Below are 25460 nucleotides of genomic sequence, written 5' to 3'. Positions count from 1 at the left end.
CCAAATATGTGGCTTTTCACACACAGGTCAGCATTTGACAAAGATGCAGAGATCGGTGGCGCTTGTGTTGGTCTTTCAAAACTGCACGCAGAAAAAAACCCCAAAACCTATGTTAAGAAAATAGGACTTTGAGGCCTAAATGTAGAACTATTAACTGTCAAGGTGTGATGTAAAGTAACTAATCTTCTAGAGAGTCTGTTGATATGATATGACAGTGCAGAATTTTTCTCTCATTGGTGAGTGAGATTTTGCATATGGAATTTGCAAACATAATATGGTTTTGTCATATAAAATACAGTTAATTTTGCTCACCGCCACAAGGGAAATGTTGAGGTAATTTTGTCAACATGCTCTGTAATGAAGTGAATTTTGGGGCTCCCAGGCTCAGTAACTTTCTCAGAAGAAGAAATAACAAGACTTCTTAGTCTCACTCTGAAGGTTACTGGCAACTATAAAAATCTATAAATACTTTAAACGGTAACATTTTAAAAGGTTAGAAATGAGCATGGAGAAATTGGCTGCTCCTTTTTCTCCTTTCAGAACTGTGAAAGAATAACAGCAGAAGGAAATGGAGGGGAGAGTGCTTGCACACGGGCAAAACCTGGGGAAAATAAGCCAGCTCAGAGTGAGGTGACTAAGGTTGACCAAAAAAAGTGACTAAACCATATTTTTTGCAAGGTTGGCTGATATGAGACATGGGAAGCACATGGGTGCCATGTGTCTTGAATGACTGGTTCATTGGTGGATGTCCCTGTTTGTACTGCATTTGTCGTAGTCGATGTCTGGCAGAATGTCCAAGGTGGAAATCCAGCAGCAGGTTGGAAGGAACCAATGTCATGGAAATTCCAGAGCATCAGACATGATCCTTTGGACCAGAAGCAGGCCATCGTTGCAATTATTGCACATAGCTACCTGTCCAAAAGCAAACTGCCTTGCCCTCTGGGAAGGCTCGTGGAGAGTCCTGCAGCCTTCCCATGGCCTGCAGTTCCCTGACAGAGCTGGATGCGGTGGGATTTTGCTGGTTTAGGAAGGTAGAAGCTCCCTGTGTTTGTACCCGCCCAGACCCGGTTGGCGTGAGGCAGCAGGGCAGGCACGGTGCTGGTGGGGCCAAGCAGCAAACGCTGTAGCATTGCTTGCAGCGGTGGAAAGGGGCAGTGCACAACGCTGCAACCCTGTGTGTGGGGCACGTGGAATCACCTTTGGCCTTTGCAGCGAACAAGCTGCCCTGGCTTAAGCTCGGATCACCCTGGAGGTGATATTAAGAATGAATAATGACATATATAACACTCTTATTTTCGAATGGTCTGAAAAGTACGGAAATGCCATCTAAAATAAAGCCTCTGGCGTAATGTATGAGCCACGAATGCAATGCTGCTGCCATTTCTGTGCTGATGCTATGCAGGGGGCAGGGGGGGCTGGCTCCCTGCAGCGCTGTCCTCCCACATCTCCTCGGCCAGGCTGGACTTTGGTTTGTGCAGCTTTTTCACTGCAGTGCGAGGTGTTATAAAAAAATTCTAATACATAGATGGGATGAAGTGAGGCCCAAGTATTTCCGTGCCAGTGTTACATAATCTCAGCCAAATTAAAGTTTGATGATTTGGCTTATTCGAGTTTTGTAAGTCACAAAGATAGCACACTTAAGTGCTTAATCTCTTTACTCCATTGACTTTAATTAAACTCATCTGCAGCTTATGAGTATTGGTGAGCTCATTACAAAAACACACAAACAAAACTTTGCTCATGTGGATGAATATCCTGAGCTCCCCGTTTCTGCATTTTCACTATTTCATGTGGCCTTGTGGACAAAAAAATTAGAAGTAACCGTTAGGCAAATTACTGCAATGAAGGTATTACTCAAGTCGTGATAGATTGAAGGGAACAGAAAACTGGCTACATGCTGATTTCTATCAAAAATATGTCTTTGCACAGAAGTCCTGGTCGGCATGAAATGAGAAAGTTGGCGTCGTGTTTTCCTTGTCAGACTCTAGATCTCAGGCAAACATTGTTTCCAGAGTCTACATCTGATAAATTATTGGAACTAGAGTGGCATTTGAGGTGCCTGGATAAAGAGGCAATAAAAATATTTTCTATTTGTTTACACTGAAAAATATCATATACTGAACTGTCAAGTCGGAAAAATTGATGCTTCTGACTTCACAAATATTCAGCAGCCTAATAGAAATGTCAGATGTGTGCAGTTCGGGGAGAGGAAAAGGGGGGGGGAAAGAAAGAAAAAATCAACCACACAAGAAAATGTTAATTTATTTTCATCAGATTTGATTCTCCCTCATGTAAGTGATGGATCCAAAGACCAAGCAAGTTTATAGTGTGGATTTTTTTCTTCTTGATTGCAGTGATTTTTGATTAAGCACTATAGAATACTAGGGTTCAGTAGCAGCTCTTTTAACATCACTGGTTCTTCTTGCTGAAACACGGGTGTCACGTGAATGAGATGCATGCCGTTAAAGGCAAGCAGCTGAAGCTGTCCTTCAGCAAGTTCTAGCCTGAGGAGCGCATGGGTTTGGTGATCAAGTAAAACCATCCTGCTTGTGGCTGCTGCCTTCTCATGCACATCCACTCCTCCTAAACAGCCAGCACCCCACTCCCTGCTCAGCAACTGAGACGGGGCCGTGCCTGCGCTGACGAGGGGCCTCAGCTCCTGCGGGTGGGTGTAAATGCGCTGCAAAGGTGAAGGTGGGTGAGATGTGCAGCTTGCAGTAAGGTTTTCCTGCTGTCTGGCTGCTGCGAAAATGCCTCCCCATGGAAACTACGCAGATATTGTGCAAGATTTTACCCCTGTTCGCGGTGCAGACTGGGGAGTTGTGCAAAGGATGAGAGGGGGAGCAATCTCCTACCCTTTCACTATTTTAAAATAGTTTTTTGTAATTAACTGCTACTTTCTTCTTTAGAAAGGGGAAAAAAAGTCACCTTAATAGTGGGAGGGTTGAATGGATTCTTCATATGTTTGGCTGAAATTGCAAACAGTAATAAAAATGGGACTTTTGAACTACAGGGTCATAATCTGGGAATGTGGAAACAGGGTCGTTTGGATCACTGTGGTGATGAGGATGGTTCGGGGAGGGGAACATCAGCAACTGGTGGAAACTGGCATTTTTCTCCTTGCTGCCAGAGCTGGATGTTCTGCAGTTGTCCCTTGGCTCTAGATATCATGTCCATACAGTCTTATACAGTGAAAAGAGAAGAAAAAGGTAAAAACTCTGGAATGAAAGCCTGCTAGGGTACAAAAAAAAGTCTTATTCTTGCTTCTTTCAGTTTCTCTGAAAACAGACATCAGTCCCTAATTTCTAAAATGGCACAAGCCAAAATGGATCACTTTTACTATGGTCATTGTTTTCCCTGTAATAGCTTAGGACAGATTATCCTTTGGGCAATAGCTGTATTTAGGTTTAATTATATAATTAGAGCAAATGCATGTAAATCAGATAAATGGGACATAATCAGTTATAGGATTTTGTGGCAGACATACACAGTGCATATGAAGTACATGGTTTTAAGGTTCAACTAATGGAACTGTCAGAAACCATTAAGGATGATAAAGCTGTAACTCTCAAGACCTGGCTATAGGGATCAGGAAGAATCGGGTATGTGCTAAAAATATAAACCCATGTGGCTGTTTCAGCTGACACTCTGGAGAGGGCTGAACCACTCGGTGTGTGTCCTGCTGCCCTGACAGTAGACAAAAGGATTCAGGTTTTGAAAAAAAAAAAAAAAAAAGAAAAAAAAAATTACAGCTGAGGACACCCTGGATTTTGGGGACTATTTGTTTCCAATGTGCCATTTCTATTTCAGATTGACATTTAATAAACAAAAGGAGTGTGGTATCAGAATATTGAAGTAGGTTAAAGTATTAATTTCTTCTCTGAGGCAAAACAGCTGATTTTGCCTAGCCCAAGGCACCTCTCCTATGCACAGTGTCCCTGGATGTAGGGAAGGCCAAGACAGCAGAACAGTGACATTGAATGCAGGTGTGAAGAAGAATATTGTCATTTATTCAGTGCTGAATATCACTGTTCCACATCTATGTTAACATGGAAAAAAGACTTGAAATAACTTTGAAACCCAGGTACGAAAAATCCATTTATTCTTTTCATACAGGCGGAGAACTGCATTTCACACGAAGCTGGTTGCATGGATGCCTGTTTTGGTCTTTGACCTAAACTTGTTCTTAAATCTTATAGACTTAATAGGGATTAAGTCAAAGCTTACAAGTTTAGAAATTACTGTCTGTTTAACTGCTACTCATTTGCTGAAAAAAGAAATTGGTCTTAAAAAAAAAACAAAACCAACACCAGAAAAAGAAACGGGTCTTGGATGAATAGATATTGCTGTGGGATAATAGTCCCTGATAGTTTGTAACTTTTGTTCATGCAAGCTAAATGGTACGATTTTTAATTACCATAATGCTCAAATCACTGTAATGGATTACAGGATCTTTGTGTTGTTGAAAATCTAATTCCGTTCTTGAAATTGTTTTGGTGGAAACTTGTGAGCAGCCATACCGTTGTTCTTCTGTGGTTCTTTTGAACAGTGCTGAGATTTGCAGGCAAGGCTGAAAGCACTGCATGGGTCAGACTTTGTCACGCTACAGCCGTGCTAAAAGAGCTGGTGGTGTTGGCTTTTGTTTGCGAGCTCGGGTCTCTAAATTGCAGCGTTTGGTATTCCCCTCTCTGAACATCGATGGCTGTAGAGACACCAGAGTGTGCAAGAGAGTAACAAATGTCACCCTCCTGAGGGTGCTTCTGCCTCCCCATCTGACAGGGGGTAATCGCTGTGCAGTGCTCTCTGGAGATATCCCTAGCTGACTCTCCCGTTACAGGTAAAGCAGGGTAGTGTTCTTAAAAAATAGTTTATATTACTCTTTGAAAGAATGTTGTAAGTTGAAAAATGGGTGCCTTGGACTTTGGGACTATTGAAAGGAAGAAAAGAAAATGGGAAAGTTGATTGAGGCAGGTTATATTGAACTGCCTGGAAAGTCTGTGGAAGTAGTGCTTTTGAAAAAACAGCAGGGGTACAACAGATAAATAAATCAGCAGCAGAATTGCCAGCAACTGTCAAATCAAAAGCAGCAGTAAAACAGAAAAATACAGTCAGTATCAGTCTGAATAAGCATTTGTTAAACACACCAAGGACAGACAGACAGTTGTGCAAAGCCGTAACATCAGTGCTGTTTGCAAAAGACAATTGTTCCTGTTAATACTAGCTGGGAGTTAATGCTCTGTTCTGATGGATATGACTATTTTAATCAAGGGAACAAGGAAAGAGTGCCATGAAACAATTTGCTAGAAAAAAAAAGCGGTTAAATTGTTAGTTATGTTTGATGGAGTGATCCTGCCATCCTTTTTTCACTGGTATTCCCATGGTGGAGTCTGCTGGGAATTGAGGCTATCGAGAGGTGACTGCAGCATTAGGAAGGTGTCAGTCAGGTGGGGCCCTCACCCAGCTGCGCGCTCGTCGGGCACTGCTGGTGGCTGAAAACATTCTGTTTCCCTACCACAACCATTTTTCCAAAGTCAGCGGCGGTGGATCCCCTGGTTCAGCCTGGACGGCTTTGGTTCCCGTGCAGAGTGCTGTTCGTTGTAAAGAGTTGGGAAGATACACACAGAGGCGTGCAGGAGGGATGACAGTGAAACATAGAGGCGTTTAGTGACTGCCCACAACAAAGCTGGGATTGACAGAGTGCTGTCTAACACCGTCTGTGGATAATGGATAGTGTCTGTGACCAGTTTGTGTCAATAATTAGGGGTTTGAGTTTTCCAGGCAATTAACTCTGGCAAGCTTCTAAGAAATTGGGTGTTCCCTGGGCTTCACACAGGGACTTGTGAGACAGGTTTGTGCAGTGGTGAATGGATAACAGCTGGGGCTTTCAACCACTTCACCTGCTCAGAGCCATATTTTATTAAAATTTAAGTACTTTAAGATGGATGAACTAATGATATTAGACCATCTCTCTGTAGTTTTTCTATAGTGACTCACTCCTTCAGAGCATCTCCTAATACACTTGCTGTAATTTCTGCAATTCCTTTAACACTGCAGGAACCGGCCACCTGAAATGCTCACAGAATAATCTTCCCCAGTCCTCAAAGAGGCTGCTTTGATAAGCATGCTCATGGTGTGCTTTTGAAACAGAAGCCAGCAATTGCATACTGCTGCTGCCTTCGTGGCATGGGGAATATTTTGTCAGATTCTTTTTAATGTACTACTTTGTTTTCTCATCTGGGATTACATCTGATAAGGGCAGTCTAAAACTTTCTTTAACAGTTGCAGTGAAACTCTATGCAGATGTGTGCTTCTCTGTATGGAAAAAAAAATCTCTAAAAATGTGCAGCTTCTAAAGGCAAGCCAAGCTGAGAGAAGCTGTGGTACCAAATGTGCATCATCAAAGTTCATAGCAGTTGTGGCTTTATTTTCCTTTCTCTCATCCTTTAAGATACTGAAGCAACACACTTCAAGGGTTTGACAAGAAAGAGACATATATTCCCTTTTGTGCAAATCTGCTTGATGCTTATGAACACTGTTCATTCTAAAACCCCTCAAGATACTCTCCTAGTAGTGTGGCTCTGACAGGGGAAAACAGAATGAATTAGTATCACAGAATCATTGAAGTTGGAAAAAACCTTTGAGATCATCAAGTCCAACCATTAACCCAGCACTGCCAAAGCCACCACTAAACCATGTTCCCAGGCACTGTTCCTACGTGCTTTTTAAACACCTCCAGGGGTGGTGACCCCACCGCCTCCCTGGGCAGCCTGCCTCACCGCTGGGCCACCCTTCCAGGGAAGGAATGTTTCCAACATCCAACATGAACCTCCTGCTGCAGCCTGAAGCTGTTCCCTCTTGTCCGGTCCCTTGTTGCCTGGGAGAAGGGACCGACCCCCCTTGCCTACAGCCCCTGTCAGGCAGCTGTGGGGAGCGGTATTGTCCCCCCTGAGCCCCCTCCTCTCCAGGCTGAACCCCCCCAGCTCCCCCAGCTGCTCCTCATCAGACCTGTGCCCCAGCCCCCTCCCCAGCCCCATTGCCCATCTCTGGACACACTCCAGCACCTCTGTGTCCCTCCTGCAGTGAGGGGCCCAAAGCTGAACACAGGATTTGGGGTGCATATAGTTGGCCTCAGCCCATCGGTCCAGCCTGCCCAGACCCCCGTGCAGGGCCTCCTGCCCTCCAGCAGATCAACATTCCCCCCAGCTTGGTGTCACCTGCAAACTGACTCGATCCCCTCCTCCAGATCACTGATAATGACATTGCACAGGGCTGGCCCCAGCACTGGGCCCTGGGGAACACCACTTGTGACTGGCCACCAGCTGAGTGTGACTCCATCCACCACCACTCCTCGGGCTCGGCCAGCTCCTAACCCAGCGCAGAGCACCCGGCCCAGCCACGAGCAGCTGGTTTCTCCAGGGAATGCTGCGGGAGACGGTGTCAAAGGCTCTGCTAAGGCCAAAGTAGACAAAACCCACAGCCTTCCCCTCATCCACTTGGCAGGTCGTCTTGTCCTCAAAGGAGATCAGGACCTGTCTGTCATAACCCCACGCTGGCTGGGCCTGATCCCCTGGCTGTCCTGCATGTGCCATGCGATGACGCTCAGGGTGACCGGCTCCATCGCCTCCCCCGGCACCGAGGTCAGGCTGGCAGGGCTCTAGTTCCCTGGATCCTCCTCCCTGCCCTTGTAGATGGGCATCATACTGGCTAACCTCCAGTCTGCTGGGACATCTCCCAGTTAGCCAGGGCTGTTGATAATCCCACAGCAAGGGGGGGGGGGGGGGGAAGAAGCCATCTTACAAGTCTTTCACTCCAAAGTATACATAAAATTAACATTAACACATCCAGTTGAATAGGGTAAACGGATGAGACTCTTATCTAGAGGGAAAAAATAAATGTCCAAAAATTAAAATAGTACAGCAGAGACATAGGCTTCTCTGTCAGAACTTGCCTGGCCCTTTGGAGTCTGGTCCAGAACCACCATATCTCAGATATTGGTCTCATGTGCAATGCAAGGAGTAACTGAACCAACTCACAATGAGATCCACAAAATCCTTCCTGCAGAAAGCTGGTCACCAGGAAAATACGGAGGGATTTTCCTGAAAGCTAACCTCCCATTTTAGGTGCTGTAAGATGCTATGGTATTAGGAGAATTTGGGACTTTATACCATCACAATGTACTTACAATATATGTAAAGGTTCTTTAGAAGACCTGCTTGCCAGGACTTAGAGTTTACAAAGTAGGTGTGTACTTGTTTGTTTGTACAGGGAGAGTGCCTCATTACACGTCTCTAGTTCACAGATGGATGCACCTGCGTCGTATCTCTGTGACACTGCACAGAACAACACAGGGACTTCTTCTGTGCTGAAAGGCCCACCAGAAAGTTTGCAAAAAGGGAGACAGGAGACAGATGCTGGCACATGAGTAGTAGGACATGGCTGAGTGTTTGGTCAGCATCACCGCAAATCACAGACCTCAGAAAAGGCCACTTCTGAGAAACATTGTTTCAGAATGAAACATCTCCTTTTGCTTTCACATTAAGATATACAATAAATGGTATAAAAACCAAACTGAGATGTCATTTAGAAACACAAAGGACTCATTTCACTCTTACAGTCAAAATGTTTCAGTCTTATTGCTTGTCTTGAAATGAAATTTGTCAAAATTGATATATCCTGCCCATTTTTTTTATTTTGTAGAAAGCTCCTTTGCTCCAGAAAACTGATAATTGGATATTTTTGTTGTTGCTTATTATAATCTTGATATTTTAGAATTTTATTGCTTTCCTGAGGAAAGGAAGATGGGACAATGCTATGCTATGAAAATATATAGCAAAATATATTCATATTTCATAGCAAAAATATGCTATGAAAACCAGATGTAAATGTACAAAAATCAGGCAGATTATTCTGGATATCAAATTATGAACATGAGATCATGGTTTGATTAACCTTGCTGATATTACTAATGCTATTCTTTTGGTGAGTTTTAATAGCTTTTTGTGACTAATCATACTTTCCGTAAAAGCATGTGCCATTGGGAGGAGGTGGCACTCTATGCATTCACGGTAATACATAAAGCAGCCTCTTAGCAGTTTAGAAAAAAATATTTGTTATCATATTTTGAATATGTGGCAACTAATACAACATAGTAGTTGTGCTAGAAAAAACATGTGGCTGGGAAATTGTTAAGAATAATAGCGTTTGAAAACCCCAGTAAATTGCATATATCCCTTATGTATAATAACTGCTGTGACTTTTGACAGCTGTTTTTGAACAATTTTCAAGGTGGAATTGTCTACTACTGCAGCTTTGCATGTCTGAGTTGTTTATTAAATGAATTATTTTACAATATTTTAAATCAATTATCAACCAATATATCAGAGAATAATTTATTTTTCTCCTAACTCACTGTACCTCTTCAATAGCATGTAAGTAAATAAACACATGGTGCGGTACATTTTTTTCGAATTCTTTTAACGAAGAAGAGGCCAGAAAAGAAGCAGACACACAAAAAAGAATTGTATCTATAGATACAAGTGCTGGCACAGATTTAGTCATGCTAGCCAGAGTACCAGGTATCTTCTCCCATCTGTAAGCGTGCTTTGCTACAGAACAACTAACTGAAACAAACTGGCCACATTACACTGTTTGTATCTTGGGAGTAAGTGCCTGAATCTGCGTACAGCCAGTTAGTGCCTATTTTCTGTAACGTGGGCAAGTTTCCAAGTGTTCCTACCTGAAAATGTTCTTCACAGATCTCATGCCTCTTCTAAAACAACAAAGAAAAAAACCCACAACACTAGTAATTTTTTGTTCAGTGTCCAGCTAATGTACTTATCTAATCAGGCAGCAAGTACGTGGTCTAGTACGGGTGGGTCCTCTAAGTGTGGAGGAGTGACGTGTGTGTCGAGACCTGCGTAGCACTGGGATTGCCATAGGTAGCAGCCTTTGTTAATTCAGGGTGTCCTAGTTATCCAGTCCACGAAGATTCTTTACATTTGCAATGAAAATGTAAATTTGTAGTGCTCTTCTCTAATTTCCCATAAAGAGAATCAGAACTTTTATCAATACTAATCCAAATGATGAGGAGTTTGTAGACTTCATTGATAACAAATGCCATGAAAACTAATAAAGCCTTTTCTTTTTTGTATATCTTAAATCTCAGATTCTGAGTTCGTCCTCAGCATTTGGAATCTGTTTTCAAAAGAAGTAAGACTCAAAGGTGGATTAAGGTTTGTCATGGCAATCTTGAGATACGACTTTTCTGTAACTCCATGCTCGGAGATACGGTTTAGGCACGATGGCAATGCTTACCCTTCTGTGGTGGAAATAGCATCTGGGATTTTCAGCTGCCTGTAGTACGTCTCAGAAATACGTCTTCACTTTAAACAGCCACAAAGGTATAGTTTCTTCAAGGACCGTGCCATGTAATTACATGGCTTACTTCTTCACATCAGTGACAGACATACTTCATTTAGTTTTAATGTGTTCCCGTGGTAGAACATGGGGCACCGATGTGTCTGCATCCTTGTAGCTCAGTGATTTCTGGTCTGTTCCTGGGTACCTTGCATTCCTCACTGGGAACAAGGCTCAGGCTTTTGCTGAAATTCTGAATTGGCCTGGGGACCCCTCCACCATGGATATTGCAGGTGATGCTTCAGAGTAACTGCCTATTGCAAAATGGGCAATTGGACAAATGCTAGGAGACAAGTGCATGTCCATAAATCCATTCCCATCCTCCCAGCATCTGCCATGATAATGTCACTGTTTCCCCATGTGATTGTTAGTGAGTACGTGATTTCCTGTGTCTACACATCTGCTCTTGTTCCTTCCCACCTAAGTTCTTTCCCCAGATCTATGTAGTTATTATTTTAGTAGCACCTTGGAGGCCTAAAATGCAGCAGGACACCCTACTGTTTCATGTAGAGTTAATTAAGTTTCTCTGCTCTCTCTCTTTAAGGTGCTTAATATCTATTAGATGTGCATTATCTGGCACATAAGAGCCCCTGGCAACAACGCAGGACCCAGTGTGGTAGGTGAGACCGTTTTCTCCCTGCTTTATAAATTCTGAGTAGATGAGCTGTTATGGGATGGCAAAGAACAGACTCAATTTTGGTACAAGCACTTGGAAAGGCCTGAAAGTTAGATGGAGTAGGTCTATGAGATCCGAGCTGAGAACACATTTCTCTGGCAGTTAGGTTTGAAAAAATTATTACGCTGGGTCATCTTTGGTACCCTTGCCACTACTGACCTAGAAAATACAGTCTACTGTACGTACAGCACTGGGGAAAATAGTTGTTTGCAGAAGAGATGGCTGAAATTCTGTTTCCATCAGAATGGAGAAGGTGGCTTTTCCCTTGGGTTTGGCTAGTGTAAGTGGTTCCGCACACATAACAATGGCTACCAGAAAAGCTGGGTTCATTCCTGGCAAAAATAAATTCATGTGCAAGTTTACAAATTCTACTCATGAATAGTTAATTCTGTTTGCAATGCTTTCCTACCCCTTAAAAAAAAAAAACAAAAACAAAAAAAACCCCACACCCACCCCAAAACAGGAAAAAAGAGGAGAAAAAAAAAAAAAACCCACCAACAAAAACACCACAACACAAACACCTTGGAAAATGCACCAAGAGAACATGACAGGATAATTGACCATTTTCAGAGGTGGTTCTTAGGGATGCAATCAACACTTGAGAATTCCAAGGTTCAGCTGGAATGAATGTCACTCAGTACCAGTATTGTGAGGAGGGAGCACAGGGAACATCTCCTTCTACACCGGGAAATTGCTTGCATTTTTCAGATATACTAAGTAGACTGATTTACACCTTTTTTCCTTTTTGTTTTATTTATTATTATGTGCTGATGGACATCTGTGAGACACATGTCATGGCATGCAGTACAGTGAGCGAAGATCCTTGTGGCTGTTACGAGGGCAGGAACATGCTCTTTTTCTGCACTTGTCTTTTAAACAAACGCTTGGCCCATTACTTCTCCCATCCCGTTGGTCCTGCAGGTACACAGACCTCATTTAAAGGGAAGGATGCCCTCCTCCCAAGCTTTAAGGTGCCTGGGTCTCTCTCTGCAGCAAGCAGTATGTTGTTAAAGGTCCTACAAAAATTTCATTTGCTAAATGTTCTATCCTGGGGTTCAACACTTCATTACCTATTTCTTTAGTTTTGTAACAGCCGCATCTAAAAATTCCCACTGAAGTTGGCATCCTGATAGCAGACGGTACTGGGTAATGTTAGAAATTCCTGAGGGCCACTGCCTGGAAGAGCTGAGTCATTAAAGAGACCAGGGTGAGTGAGAAGAATGGAGTACACTGAAAGGAAACCAGGATTTGATGCAGTGAGAGAGGTCACAAATGATGGCTGATCACTGTACTCAGAATTTTATCTTAGACTTCTTCAATCTAGTTATATGACCCTATTGTAATCTTGCTAAAGTAGATAGATATATGTTTTTGAGGACCAGGAACCAGCCTTGTCAGTGCTCAGACTCCTAACATGCTCAGCACAACGAATTGTCCCAAATCGGGATCCACGCAGGTGCCCAAGGGACTGCAATTTGTTTATTTACATGTTTCCTCCTGCAAATACATTTGATAGATGGGCATTAAGTAGCGTGAGTGAAATAGTAAATGTTTTGCTTTTGGATAAAGTCAGGGAAAATAAATCTGTATTTATGAATTTGGTTTTGTTTATCTTTCTAGCAAAGATAAATACATTAATTTGTGCAAATCCAAGAAGCAGTAAATAAGAATGCAGGCAACCTTAAAAGGTCAGGCAGAATATGATCCAAATAAGATTTTCTGCGTCACATCTGCTTCCTCCCTAATTGAAAGGGTAAGCAGGTATCACACTGCTGCTTTAACTGTTTAGGTGGAAACATGGATGGTTTTGGTAAAACTATTACTGTCCTAATGATCGCAGTGCAAGCTGGAATCTTTACAATGTTTATGTCCCCTGCACATGTAATAGCTTAACCTCTTCTGAATATTTATGGTTTCACTAACGGGTGGCAGAACGGCAGTCCAAATGCTAAACAACATGCCTGCTAATCTATTTTTTTTTTCCCAGAACAGTAAATAGGCCTGTCTTTTTTGCAATACTCAGTGGATGCTGTAGTTTGGAAACTAGTTCCAGCTACCAACAGAGATGTCAGTTAAAATGTTGATGGTTTTGGTGAAATGTTTCCTTGTATTCTTACTCCTTCATGCCTCCATGGTGTACGCTGACTGACACCCAACAGACCTTTCGTGGCAACCTCTGAATGCTGGGCGCTTCCAGCCCGCGACTGCGCCTTTGGCAAGCAGAATGACAATTACAGGTCTTGAATGACAGCTTTTTTTCCAGGTAATAATATATTGACTTTTCTCATATGTGGCCATGTATACATCCATATTGATTTCTTGTTGCTCGCTGATGCGTTCTGCGTCTCTCCTCTCCCGCCCATTGCAATGCTGCTTTTCACTCCTGGCTTATTAGGCTGGCTGAAAGATAAAGCAGTGGAACGCTGCCAGCCTGGGAAATTATAAGGCTGCTTTTAGTTTCTCCTGGCGTATGCTCTGAAAAAGTTAGAGGAGGAAATAATGGCTTTCCATAAAGCTCACCTGAGAAAGCCTGCCACGTAAAAATGAATCCACAGAATGAAATACTGGAAATGCCCAAGGAGAAGGATGCACAAAAGAACTCAGGCAGTGCCATTGAGAGCTAGATATCACTGCTTCGTAGGCAGAGGTGCAGATCTTTTCCCTTTTTTTTTTTTTTCTCTTTTCTTTTTTTTTAACTTCAGAAAGGTGCAAAGAAGGAAAAAATAAAAGATTGATCCACTGGCTGTGGCAAGCTGAAACCAAGCTCCTTTAGTGTGTTCATAACTGTACAGGTCTTTGGGTGTAGCCAGACCATTTATTTGAACTGACTTAGCATGCAACCTGTGGATTAAGTTCCACATGTAACAGGTCCTCATAGATCTCCCTGAGTTTGTAGAAATCAGGGACTGACTCGCTCCTTGATGTGGTTGTGTATCATTTGGGAGCCTTCTCACCAGGAAGGCAAGTGCCAGCACAGATTTGCAAAGTCCTTTCACATAGTTATCAAAGAGAATATCCTGAGTAAGTCTCCCTGTTGGCTCTCGAATTTAAGACGAACAGAAGACCTTCAGATCTGCTTTGAGCTACCTGGTCTGGTGGAAGGTGCCCCTGCCCAGGACAGGGGAGTCGGAACTAGATGATTGTTGAGGTCCCTTCCAACCCAAACCTTTCTATGACTCTGTGACTCTATGAAGATAGTTATCCTTGATGAACCACACACAAATCCCAACTTTGTCAGAATTCCTTTTCTCCCAAGTGCTGGGCCAGCTGTAGACATGCATTTCAGTCTGCCAGCAGTCATATGCGCCGTCCTCTTTTCTTATTCTTTCTGAAGATGCTTGTTAATGAACCTTCTTGAAAAGAGAGAGGAGGATAAAAGGCCAGGGCACTGGGTGGAAACGCAATGCAGATTGGAAAAGACAGAAAGCTTATTTAATTCTTTGTTTTCCTGATCTCAACTCCCTCAAGTTATCTTTAAAAGGATGTTTAAAACTTGCAGTTAAAACTTTTCTGCATTTAACTACAATAATTAAAAGCAGCTAAGGGAGCATTCAGGTCCAAAGGGAAAAATTTCAAAACTCATTTCAGCCACTGCTGGTCATGTGTTTGGGGATGGATTGGATCTTGAGAAGAGTTCATAGCTGCCTTTTTACCTTGATTTTTTTTTTTTTTTTAAGTCTGTCGTGCTTGAATTTCTTTTGTTAAGATTTAAGGTCTTCATCTTGTGCCTGTAACTTGCCAACCCTCTGGATTCTAAATGGGCACTAATGATTCTCAGCAGCACCGAGCTGAGCTCTATTTGAGGATGTAGTTTTATGACTCTGCTGGTAAAGTGAAAGATGTAGGTTGAATGAAGGAACTGGGGATATGGGACAAGTAGAGGGATTGAAACAATCTTGATTAGGTCCTTAGGAAGTGGTATTGCACTTTGCATGCTGCTTGCCACATGGATCACCATCCCATTGGGATGCTCAGGATTGATTGTTCCTAATGAGAACATAAACCCAGGAAGTCTGGTATCCTGCCTACATCAATGACTAATTCCAGCCACTTAAAAAAGGACATAAAAAAAACCTGTAATGAATCTACTGATTCTGTAAGGGAAGGGAACTGCTGATGTGATATTCTAAATACCAAGATCGCAGTCAACATAATTCACGTTCATTCACGGCCGTGCTTTTCAGAGTGGATTGTTAAAGTATCTTAAATGCAGATTGAAACCATTACAGGTGAATGTCTTCAGTTTCTTCCAGGATAGACAGAGGTCTAATGACTTCTAGTCAGGCTGAAATTTTGATGTAGTAGTATCTCGAGAGCTCGGTTTAATCTGTATCATCTTAGACCTTAAGAAACAGGAAAAGGGTAAAATATTTCTGGATGACGGTCGCTAGAATAGGACATGCAGCTGGAGAAGGGGTTAGAGGTAGGGTCAGCCATGGGGGTTAGGAACAGGGAATAGGGGGCAGCATATTCACAGCTTGTTCTGTTCCAGTTCATCACCTAGAAATAGGAGGAGGTTATCGTCAGGAAGAGTGGTTTTATTTCCACTTCTGGTCATTGCTGCAGCTATGGGTTTGGACAGTAGAGTACTACTAAGGTTAGGATTAGAGGCAATGCAGCTCTGATGAGGGCTGAGATGGGTAGAGGTCAGCATTGCTGGCAATGTGCACAGTTACCAGATAACCTGATCTTGAACCCATATCCTTAGCAGGGCAGTGCTGAGCAGAGCAAGGAGAGACTGTAATATGTAGCTGCACAGTGGAGAATATTGAAGCAGATTTACATTGGCTTTGATACAACTACTTAAATACCCAAAGTTAAGCTCAAGAGGTTTGCTGGACTGTTACCTGAGGTAGAATCATCTAGAATTGCCAGGGAAAACCATCTATATGTTTTGTGGAGTTATTCAGTATGAAACTGCCTTTCCTGTTAACCGCAACATCTCTTGGAGTGTGAACAACAGGATTTCCCTGCTGAGCTGAATTTGGTGTTTCAGTTCTCAGCTAGTCCAAAGCATTATGTAATTCTCATTACCAAAACACTGTGTGTATTATGTATCTCAGTATTTGGAAGTAAAACATTAGTTGAGCAAATGCAGTTTCCTAATGTAAATGTATAGATAATATATACATTTTCTATTGCATCTCTGAGCTGGGGGTGTTCAGAGTCACAGAGTGGCTGGAACCCCTGGAGACTGACCAGACCGATCCCCAGTTCGGAGCAGGGTCAGCAAGAGCAGTTTGCTCAGGACGTGTTCAGTTGGGTTTTCAATTTCTTAAGAATGAAGATTCCAAAACCTTGCTGGACAACCTGCTGATGTTTTACGGATATATTAAGGCTTTAAACATAAGCAAATAAATTAATCCTTGCTGTAATTCCTTGGAAAACAATGAAGTTAGAGCTGGCAAGCGTTTCTCTGAAGTGCTTGTTCTCATTTGTATTTCTTATACGATGCCTTGCTTAATCATACCATTAAAAAACATCTTTTCAAAGAGCTGTACACGATTACTCGAATCTATAAAAAATACAGGGATCTCTGTGTCCAAAAAATAAATCATAGGAACGAACAGGTTACTTGCAGGAGGCTGAGCTGCTGGGAAGGCTTGAGGAGCTGGCAGCTGTCTGTGAAGGCATGGCACGCTGCTTTTCAGTTCTTCGGTTCAGTCTTACGTTATTCCACAGCAATAAGTCTGCAATTTAAAAATTGTGCACTGATCTTTCTCAACAGTGCACACAGCACAAATCTGCTGAACTAATAGCAACTGAGACAAGGCAGTTCTGTAGGTTCATCAGCCACTGAATAATGATGTTCAGTGTTTTTTCAGGTACTGTGGCTTGTGTGTGTTGTTAGCATTAGAGCGCTACTAAGCCTATGTCTTTATTGGACCTTTAGCTTGTTGTTCCCTGTGTACAATTTACCACCTAAATCACTGTTTATGAATAAACACGGTCCTCTCACCCAAACCGAGTGGGTCCAGCAAAGGCTTGATCATTTCAACACTAAAACCCAAGTGAGTTGTTTTAGTCAGACTATTAATGTTTCAGTAGGGATGAAGGCAAGTCCTTTTAATTGCTGATGTCCTTCCACTGCCCTCCAACTGTTCCCTTACCTGGTGCTCGAAAGGTCACATGTGGGTGTTTTTGTCAGGGTTTGCTGGAGCTGGGTGGTACAGCACCGATCTCCCTGATGCACAAAGAAGCAGGGCCAGAACCCAGCAATTTTTATGGGTCAGCTTGGCCATGGCTTTGCCTCCAGGCTTGACTGCTGCTCAGTCCCGGGCTACTTGTCCAAGGAAGGCTTCAGCTCAGTGCCAGCAGCAGCGGCAGATCGCAGGGACATTACTTGACAATCTCACAGCTGCAGGTGGATGCAAAGCACCATGGCCTTGCACAGGCACTCCCGTTGCTGCTCGGCAGTAGGCAGTGGACTCAAAATGTTCTTTGCCAACTTTTCCAGTGTCTCTCACGCTTTCTTCTGCGCATCTCCTGCACACAAATTGCTGATTCACAGAGTAACAAAGCCACAGCCCCTTTCCCTGCTCAAGCACCTTGATGTTTCCAACAGCAAGAGCTGGGGTGGGGTGTCATTTGTTTTATATGTATACACTGACCACGAATAATGACTCACTAATTCCAAGGAGGACACCAGCGTCAAATGACATCAGCTAAAATGAGGTCCATCTCCTAAGACGCAGATAAATGCAATCTAAACCAGAAGCCTCTTTTGCTAGGTCCCTATGCCAGTTATACTGCTTATGTATTTGTACTGTAAAATACTTCAGGCAGGGGTTACCTCTCCCTGCTGTGCATTACTCAGCACCACACATATTGCTGTCTCTTTATGCAATAATTAATAATAAATCTTCTAGTAATCTGGTTACAACATGATCACCAGGCTATTACTTCCACTATGTGTCAGATAAAACAAACTAACAGATGATTTTGAGACTCCTGAAGCAGTGTTAGGTGGTTTGAGTTTTTCAATCACTTCAGTATGGGAAAACTTAGCAGGAAATCTGGATTATATGGCAGAATATGTCTTCTGCTGTTACACTGGAGTAACCTAGGAATAACTTTGCTGAAGTTATGAGACTATATATATATATTAATCTTCTTAAGGCAGGAATCTTCTCCCATAGCTATGTATCGTCACTCAGGCAGTGAAGCTAAATAAATGCTAATACTGAGCTCTTTGTGGTTACTTCAGGCAGAGTGTAGGTCTTGTAAACTGATTAAATGCCACCTCATTAATCAGCAGTATTAGCCTTATGTTAGATATAAGTGATACATAAGCCTTTTCTGGGCCTCTGCAGAATGGTTAATGTTAACTTCCATGGCATGGTTGGGCACCACACCTTGCCCACACATTTATCATAAACTATCAACTTGGCGTTAAAGCAGGGGGCTCGGTACACGGAGCTCTCCTGCCACCTCCTCTCCAGCAGCCCGGCGGGAGGCTGGGGGTTTGGCTCCCCCTGATCCATCAGCCAGCACGGGCTGGGGTGTGTGCTCCTCCTTGTTCCCCTTCCGAGACTTTCTGAACCATCCCGTTTGCAAAACCGGAGAAGCTTAGTAGGTCCTGTTTGGAAACAGCGTACAGCCGCTTTGGCATCATGTTTGCAGGGATTGCCAAAGGCCGTACCTGCCTGCCGTGGGTAGATCTTTTGTGGGAGAAAGCAAATCTGTGAATTTGGCTGACCAGAAAGGGAAACCCTTGTGTTTCTGAATGTGTATATAACTGACAATTAGTATTATACAGTCTTCTAGCTTCTTCCTTGTGCATATATATGTATACCAGCACATATGTATACAGACAGGGAGAAAAAAGGAGAGAAAATTAAGCTGACTATATCCGGAACCCTGGTGTAAAACTGCTGTCCTAATATATATACCGTTTGTAACTTAGGAAACTGTTGTAACTGGAGCGAGGTTACGAAAGGGGTATTTCCAAAGTTCAGAGTGCCATTTGTGTTTACTAATTCCAAATGAGGGCACAGGCACTTAAAGGGATACTATAAAGGTACACTTTCTCTTTTCATTTAGAAACATCACATCTGAGAAGCATTTAATAGCAAAACATCAACTCTATTTGCACATTTCTAAACAGAATATTACAGCAACTGAATTTTAATTTTCATGTCTGTAATTTGTTAATGTAATTACTGTACAATATAGTTAGGTGCTTTCAGATCTTTCAGTGTTAATTAAAAAGCTAATAACTTGAAAAGCTATAAATAGTAAAGTAGAAAGGTTAGTACTCCAGGCAGTTAATCCTTTATTTGTCATTTACTAAAGATCCTTTTTATAGAAGGCCAGGCTGTATACTGAGCGTAGCACTTTGTGACTTGACTCCTCCTTGTTACCTGATATCCCCACCGTGCACAAGCAGTACCAGGTTTGATTGCCTAGCACAAATGTGCATATTCACAGCTAAATCCAAGCAGAAAACAGGAGAGATCCCACCACTCCAGCCCATTGTTTTCTTCCTTCTCTGCTTTCGTCTCTCCTGCCCCATCTAGACCCACGTGCCTATCCGTGGATTGATACTCAGCACAATGTGGAACAGCCCTTTTCTGGCTCCTTCTAAAGAATACCCAGCTGGCGGTGGAGGGCTTTTGTAGCTTGTTGTGTAGGAGCTAGGAGAAATGCTCTACAATGCTACCGGCCACACCAAGAGCAGCGGTGTGTGTTGGTCAGAGGATGCATCCTTGCAGCTCAGGGCTGTGGCCGCAGCTCTGGGGCTCAGAGCCAGCAGTTCTAGGAAATACTTTTTGATCAGCGCTGGTTAAAACTGGTTGAGGTATTTACATTTTCAAATTTGGGGAAAATTTTCATGGTTCCAAATGAAAAAAGGAAAAGTCAATTCAGAATTTCTTGTTGCAATCTCCACTACTGGTGAGTCTCCTGAAACAACTCACTGGTTTTCCCAGCCACCATGTGCTTCATTTGGGACTGCCCGGGTGATAAAGCTGGGTTTGCACCACCGCACTGGTGTAAATCTGCAGACCAGCATGCATGGGGCTAATCACAGCTAAAGGGAAAAATAACTCTGTGATTGTCATGCAATGTCTCAATGTAGTATAATTCATGACTTATTCCTGCAAACTACTTAAATTCTGGTAAGCTAGAATATGAATCACTTTTTGCTCTGCAGTGTTTACTCTTTAGTCAATGGACATAAAAGAAAGATTTTATTTAAATGTAGCAATCCTGTTTCTAAATTAACCTTGTCTGGATATAGCCTGGTTTTAATAGAGTGACTCGTGATCTATGCCGGTAGGGGAGAACAACGCTTTGCATTAAACTTACTGTGGTCTGGTGCTGCTTGTTTTAAATGTTCTAAAATAGGACATCTATTTTAACGGAAAATGGACTTGCTCTTCAGTTATGTAAATGAAGCACAACAAATGAGGCTGTGCTACCTCACAGAAGTAAAAGCTGCGTTTTAAATTCTAATCAAAGGGTAACATTATGCTAGATAACGTGCACAGCCGGATACACACACGTACAACACAAAGCGGCTGCGATTGAGGCAGATTTTTAAAACAAGCCAAGGAGACAAACGTTGGAACTGGGAAACAGCATTACCTCTTAGCAAAGACAATGCTTAATGGTGTACCTCAGCATTGTTTCAGCACATAGTCATTTACCTAATGGAAATCATTAATTCCAGCTAGCATTTTTGAAGAATAGCTTGATGATGAGCTTCCTAAAAGGCACTCAAAGGAAGCACTGCTTTCTGCAGTCGGTTCAAATTGTTTAATGTTTGTCAAACTTGAATTGCATTGGAAGGATACATTGTGAGTAATGGATTCTCCTGCTATTTACACATGGGCAAGGCTGCACAGCCATTCCGTGCTGCAGTTTATTGCACTGCATTATGTATGAGGTGGTTTTTCAAGCAGATACATAAACACAAAAGGGGGGAGGGGGGAAAAACACAAGAAAGCAGATTCGCGTCTTGTCCAATATACAAGTGTTAGGAATAATCTAGAAAACTTTTAAACACTCATGTGTGCAAATATTTGGAACTGTAGCCCTGCAGTGAGTTATTTACTGCACGTGTAGCAGAGAACGTGGTAGCGTTACCATGAAGCAACTCCTCTTTCTGTTGGAATTAGCTTATAGCTACTGCACTGTTGTTACATGACACTGGCAATCCCAACAGCCTTTATTGATAATGTAGGGTCACAGCCTAAAAAGAGCTATGCTCTTTCATTTCTTATTGCTTTAGGGGGATTTTAGGTGCTAAGCCCATTAGTAAACCTGCTGTTCAAACTTGAGAGGTAGGTGTGTAGCTAGTAAGATATGCCAAATGGCTCCAAAGCACCCACCATGCACTGATTTTCAAGAGGCATTAGGGTATGCTCTGCTTGGGGATTTATTGGTAAGCCCTACTAAGCCACCCTCTAGGTAGCCAAACAACTGTGCTGTTCTGGCCGTGAGCGCTAAGAGGAGACGTTTAACACCCCGCAGTGCCGGATTCTCCCGGGCTGACCGTACATTGCTTACTGAGTAGCACTTGGCTGGTCCAGCGGGGCCTCGTTCAGGTCAGCTCATTCCCTCAGTAGCATCAACTCAAGTGTAACGGGCAATGAGAGTCATCGCTCACCCACGGGAGTCCGCAGAGCTTACCGCTGCATTAGGACTGATCAGAATAAATTACATCTTCAGGTCAGGAAGGGTGTCAGCTAGTTAGGTTACTGCCTGGGAGCTTGGCATCTGTATAGCTGGGAGTCACCACTGTCTTGACCACAAGACGTTGTTGGCATCTTGTCAGAACAGTTCCATGGCTTGGAGAGTATCATCTAGCCTGGAAGGGTTCCTTTCTGTTTCTTTAAATGTCCCAGATGCTGTGCTGAGTGAAGGTGATTATGCTTTCCTGGACGAGCTGTCATAGAGCACAAAAGGAGACACAGCACATTGCAAACCAGAGTTAATATTTAGACGTTTTCTATCTGAATATGAAATCTGATGTCAGAACCTGCGGTTTTCCAGGGAGGCTGTCTGAACATGGCCATGTCGTCTAGGTATAAATTTTTGTTTGTTAGCTCCGGAACAAGCTAACTAATGAGCACTGCCTTGTCCAGGAGTCAGAGAAACATTTTATAAAAGAGATTGAAAGGAACCTGACAGCCATTACAGTGAAAGATACCAAAGCTGCTCCTCCAAAGATTCTTCCCTCATAGCACATGATGAAGCCTAAACATCCATAATATTTTTAGAGGCTATTTTGTTTGATCACCTAGGTTACTGTATTAGTACATGATGCACTTTCAGTCCACTACTTTGCATAAGATTGTTCAATGTTGAGTACATATACAGCCCTTTATAACAATTAAATCTTGTAAAGGCCGTGACAGATGCCAAAATGTTTTCCTACGATTTGCAGAAGACGGGTAGAGACATGAAGTACCTTTCCTGAGCTCACCGGTTCCCTTTGGTGGGGTTCAGCTTAGAACTCAGGGTATTACTCCTTTCCCAGCCTCTTACTAAGATTCACGTTCCCAGCCCACGCTGCCCCTCCCAGTAGAAGCAAGGAGAGAACTCAGCAGGCTCGTGTGCAAGCTCTAATTCACATCCCCCTGAGCTCCTGTGAGTATCTATCCTCAAACGTTATGGCCTGAACTTAGCAGGAGAAATAAACTTAACCAGCCAAAAACATTTCTAAGCTATACTTGGCAAGCTGGATCCCTCACAAGGCTTCATCCCTTCTGTGGGTTGGAATTACTCCTAATATACTTCAAAAATACTAGTCCACGGTATAAATCATTAAAGTCTAGACCATGTTAATATTGTACACAAGAGCATGAGGATCGATAGTCCTTGTAATCTCTTACCTAAACATAGAAGAGCTGCATACGCTGTTCACAAAGTGCTGGAATCTATCAGCACGGTGACAGCCAGGTGACTGGGAAGCAAGCCCTTACTGGTGCCAACCAAGAGAGGATAACAGCCTTCAACTGGTTTTTGCAAAAATTATTCTATGTCTCAGCTTTACAAATTTGAAATCTAGAGTGAGTCACTTACAATCCATGCGTGAGCACTTAGGTAGGTAGCGTGACTTTCAGAACTGCAAAAACCTTGTGTTCCCCACAACTTCGAAGAGCACGAAGGTCACCCAGCACTCATCAGAAAGCCCTAGAATTTGGGGGTGCTGGCATTTGGGGTTGGTTGCTCGGTACCCAAATGCAAGGAGAGTGGTTTGCAGTTGTAGATCCTTGTAACCAACAAAACCCAGCTACATCTGCGTGTCTCTGAGAGTCGGATCAGATTTTAATTAACATTTTGTTAAGTCCTTTGAAATGTTAGGGCTTAAAACAATTATATGACTGCACAGCTCCATATTCTTTTTTTAATGAAAGTCTTGTAAAGGGGATCTTGGAGCATTTAAGAACAACTCTGATTGCATGTTCAGCCAGATGAGGGTAGTCGGAAAGATTCAGTAATTAGAGTTCGTTACTAAAAGCTTCTCCATGTATTAAACATTAACAGAATGTTTCTAACTCTGAAATGAATTAGACCTAAATAAACTGTTGTATGAATTGGCAGTATTCACTCCCTGATTTTGAGATTAGTTACATTAATTTCAAATACTGCTTTCTGCCAGGAAGAGACTAGTAAATACATGATAATAAAAATTGACTGTGCCTCATTAAAATATTAAGAAAAGAGTATATTGCTTTCATTTTTATTTTTTTTTTTTTGGTAACTCATTATAACCCCAAACTTTCATTGAGTTTGCTAGGATTTATCCTCTTTTGTAATGACAACAATAATTATTTTGCTTTGGGTTTTATTACTCTGTAATATGAATGAAAGTTGCTTCCATCGCTTAGAGAAGCACGGTTTAGCTCTGATGGAAAACTGTGGAGCTGGCAATGTTCCCACTTCTCCAAAAAATGTTCTGCAAGTCCTCTAGGTCCCTCGGTATGGCAGACCCCATCTGTGCTTTCCTGCTTACAGTTGTTTCCCTTATTGAGGCTCATGGTTTGTTTGGGGTTTTTTGAGTTGGGTTTGGTTGGGTGTTTTTTTGAGTGTGTTTTTGGGTTTGTTTGGGTTTTTCTTTTACAAATTGTGATCAGGGTCTTGGTCTTGCAAGGAGTTTGCATGTGGGCAGATTACCATCCATACAACTCCCATGAAGTGTGACACACTGACTGTTATTTGCCTCATCGGTTTCATCTGAAACGCCGTGTTTTAGAAGAAAGGACAGGTTGTCTGTATTAAAGTTGTAGGTTGTGACTGCAGCTTTTTGCACGTAGGGCGAGCTGACAGTTAGCTTCATAGCAGTGGAAAAGCAACAGAAGAAATGTGGGATTCTTTTTTTTTCTTTTTTTACATCCTGTGATAGTAAAGCATCTTCTTTTAACAGACTGTGCATTATATCTTTGCTGCTGCACATTGCATTTATTCTCTGGTGACTCATAGCAAGATTGCAAATCCTTTACTTTCTTCCTTAATATGGTAGTATTTTAAAAAGTACAAACAAAAAATCAATGTATGTTTGCAAATTATTAGATGGGTGTTTGAATAAGTTACAAGGTTTTAAGCTGTTGCACAGTATGCGTTGGAATTCGTTTCAGGTTTTCTTTGTAGATAAACAAAAGCTTTAAAGACTGGAAAAGACTGGTCCCCTCCCCTCTCTGGAGACACTGTCCTCTTCCTTTCCCTTCCTCTCTACTCGATAACTGCTGTCTGCTGAAGAAAATTTGTCTTTTTCTGGAAATATTTACATGCTCTTCAGCACAACAGAGTCCTGATTTTAACATGAGGTCTTTAAATGCCACCTTAATGCTGGTCAATAAATAACCATCCCTAAAAATACCCGTGGACATGAATCTTGATTACACCCCAGCATCTGGGTTTGCGGCAACATTTCCTTGTGACAATTCTCCAATTCTAATCCAACACAAACTTTCTGATATATTACAGAATAGCTACCTCTTACCATGGTAACAATTGCGCCTTTTCTGTCCAGATGTGTGCTTCTGTCCCCAGGATGCTGCAGGGAAGTTGGAGCACTGAGGCAGTAATTTTATGTTAATTTACTATTTGGGATCTGACAAAGAGGTGAAATTAACATCAAAACATCCTCATCCTTTGGGTCCTGATTTAAGATGGTGCTTGTCTGGGAGAACTGGAAGAGGGGGTTTGATCTCTGCATGTGCTTGGGTTGGCACAGGCAGCTGCTCTGGTATCCCAGGGTGAGGATGGGAGCGGGTGGCTCTCGGTCCCCTGGACTAGGGCTGTGGCTGGGACATCCCACATTTGTCAAGGACTTCAGCACCTCTAAGGTAACAGGCACGCAGCCACCCTTATGCTTTAGGAAGAGGATTTTGCACTACTTTTTTTTTTTTTTTTTAAT

This window comes from Falco biarmicus, chromosome 1 (genome assembly GCF_023638135.1).
Source record: "Falco biarmicus isolate bFalBia1 chromosome 1, bFalBia1.pri, whole genome shotgun sequence".
Classification (NCBI taxonomy): Eukaryota; Metazoa; Chordata; class Aves; order Falconiformes; family Falconidae; genus Falco; species Falco biarmicus.
Note: the sequence above shows the minus strand (reverse complement) of the source record.